At 42.3% G+C, this 2,956-nt stretch overlaps 1 non-coding gene across 1 annotated transcript; it reads left to right on the forward strand.

The window, feature by feature from the left end:
• Window positions 1–1,306: 1,306 nt before the first annotated feature.
• On the forward strand, window positions 1,307–1,425 carry LOC145409460 (5S ribosomal RNA). The gene has a single exon (XR_013899114.1). It is a non-coding gene; the product is annotated as a 5S ribosomal RNA (ribosomal RNA).
• The last annotated feature ends 1,531 nt before the right edge of the window (window positions 1,426–2,956 follow it).

A 2,956-nucleotide genomic window follows, 5' to 3' on the forward strand; every position in this document is an offset into this window, starting at 1 on the left:
AAAATTTAACGTTGTACCATTTTTATTTTTTTTTAATGCAAGTAACGTTAGGCAATCCTTTTGTTTTAGCTGAAGAAAATTAGCCACAGCTAAAAGAATAAGAAGGTACATTAAATATAAGGTAAGAGTGTGGATTACTTGAATATATGTTTTATAGCCTGGAGTTTGCACAGGCCTAACATGAGTGGGCAGCTGTACCATACATGTTCAAGCTCAGAAGGCCGAGGAATACTGTTGTGTTACGGGAGAAGTGATCCGCCCCCATCCAGTATGTCACGAGTTGGCGCGATTCTCTATCTAAATAAACTCGTGACATTGAACTTTGTGGGAAACCGCGAATTCTAGTGAATTCCCATAAGTATCACTCAGTCAATTGCCACGTATTCACCCGATTGGGAGTGTTTTCAGAACATTTTTCATTGTTTCATAAGTGATCGTCCTTGTACACGACATTAGTGCTTTCGCTGAGTGATTTATTATGGGCGCGTTTCGCTCACTCTTTTTTCGTTAGCCGTTACCAGTTGGCGGCTGGCCTCAGTCCTCGCCTCGCTTGTTTGAATTCAGTTAGGATTGAAAAGCCGTGAGACCAGGTCGTTTTTCAGCGGGTTCCTGAAGTCTCCACTCAGTGTGATCCGGCGTAGAGGTTTAGCGTGTGCGGCAGTGTCCTTCCTCAGCAACGACGCCCAGTTCATCCCGCCTAGCCCCTTTCTGACCAGTATTTTCCTTTCGTTTTTCCTAGGTTTAAGAGTTTAGCTTTTGAGTGAGCGAGTGAGTGTGTTCTTATTTTTGACTTCATTTTGAAACATGTAACGTAAATTTGTTTCATTGTAATTAATAAATTCACAGTTCTTTTCTCTTGAGCTTAATGTAATGTAAACTCGTGTTTTATTTCTCCACATTAAGCTTATTTCACTTATAGCTGCTAGTTTGCATAAACGCTTTGCATTATTCACAACTGGTACTTAGGCCAGTCCTCTTGTACTAAACTTATAATCCGTTGTGCAACCAGGAGTTAATGCACCAGCAAGAACCTGTTTATCATTAATAGTATTAGTTATTGATTATCAGGGGTGCAGTCACTTTCTCCAGAGGCCAACAGTACTAATAAACAGCACGTGTGAGTAATTAGTCTCTGCTGTGTACTGTTGAGAAAGTTTATAAATTCTCGTCCTTAGAGATTCGGCGAAGTAAGTCAGATAAAGTAATCATTGCTTGATTTTCACAAGTCAGTTCATTGTCCTGTTCTCAAGTAACATTTTAAAGAATCAAGTATTATTGAATATTATTCTTTAATATTGCATATAACAACAACAGCCATACCACGCTGAGTACACCGCTTCCCGTCCAATCAGCGAAGTTAAGCAACGTTGGGTCTGGTTAGTACTTGGATGGGTGACCACCTGGGAACACCAGATGCTGTTGGCATCCCTACGTGTCAAGTGGGGTTGGTGGAGGATTAGTGCCCCTCCCTGTAAAACAATTAACTCTAAGCCATTGGCCACCCCGTTTGGGATACATGGCGTCTGGCAATGAATGAATGAATATTGCATAATCTCAAAAACCCCGTGACACAGTACACCAGAGGAGAGACTGTAGAGTGAAGGGCGAGAATCGTAAGTCGACATTCGTGTTGCTGGAGTGGCTGTCTATATAACCTTCACGGAACCTTGAAAGGCTGTGGACATGTGGGAATAAGGCGAAAAACTTACTTATTCACCTACTGCCCCCCCGTAAGTGGGATGGAACCCTGTCTGTGGGATTTGGTAGATACACACCCTACCCATCCGGACAGGGGAGGCTCCAGTGAATTACTGAATTGGTTTGATAAAGTGTTAATATGCAGTAAAGACCGGGGCTTAAAAATCCCTTTTAGGTGCCTGGCGAATTTCCCAGTTGTGTATAATGGTGGCCTATAAATCTACTGTCCAGACAAGATTCGAGGAAAAAGAAAAAAAAAGATTATTTAGTTCGGGGCTTAACTCAGCTGCATAATTAAGGTCTAATCTCTCCCATTCTCTTCCAGCTCCGGGACCTACATGACTAGAGTATATTTTTTCCATGGCAAATACTACAACACAGAACACCGGGAATGGCTTCGGTTTATGGCCATTATTTCCCTTAAACCTAACACTAATGAAACGGTCAGTCATTTTTCAGTACTCTCTCTTTACTCTAATGCGACTACATTTATCAGTCATCTTAGGCATTAGAGAGTTGTGGGCTGGGGACTGTTTGGTCACGGGATAGATCAAGGCTGCAGCAGGGAATAGTGTGAGAATTAACACTGCATATCACCCTTTTCAGTGTTCTTCCATATGGCCTCAGCGACACGTCATCAAAACACCCCCACCACTACCATAACATCAGGTCTGACTGTGATATCCCAAGCGTATCACAGGAGAGATGCTGGGTAATAAAGCACTATCGGCAGGTGATGTGTGAAGGAAGATGGGGCAGTCTTCTGTTGATAAGCTGGAGGTGGACAATTGGACTTTGGGAACACCCTTCCTAGCCAGTTCACAGACGGATGGAAAATAACTAATCACAACAGCGTTCTCTGTGAGGAAAAATGTACATCATGATACTGATGTTGATAAAATAAATTGTACCATGTCCCTTGTATCAACGCGAAATGATGGTTTGTGAAACTGATTCGTCATTAATTATAGCCCGCCTTTAGCAGGGCAAGGCGATATTGTTTTTGTCAGTGTGTGTGTGTGTGTGTGTGTGTGTGTGTGTGTGTGTGTGTGTGTGTGTGTGTGTGTGTGTGTGTGTGTGTGTGTGTGTTGCCAAAATATTTCGTCTTCAAATTTGGTTTGCAGGTAGCTTGTACAACATGTGAGTAGCATTCGGTCCCTGAATACTTATGCTTCATTTAATATGCGCGTATCAGTGACTATGGTGACAATTTATTAAACAAAAGAACAAGGGCTCCGTGCTCGGATGTCACATTATA

This window comes from Coenobita brevimanus, chromosome 80 (assembly GCF_032717465.1).
Source record: "Coenobita brevimanus isolate Jiangsu-jjx chromosome 80, ASM3271746v2, whole genome shotgun sequence".
Lineage (NCBI taxonomy): Eukaryota > Metazoa > Arthropoda > Malacostraca > Decapoda > Coenobitidae > Coenobita > Coenobita brevimanus.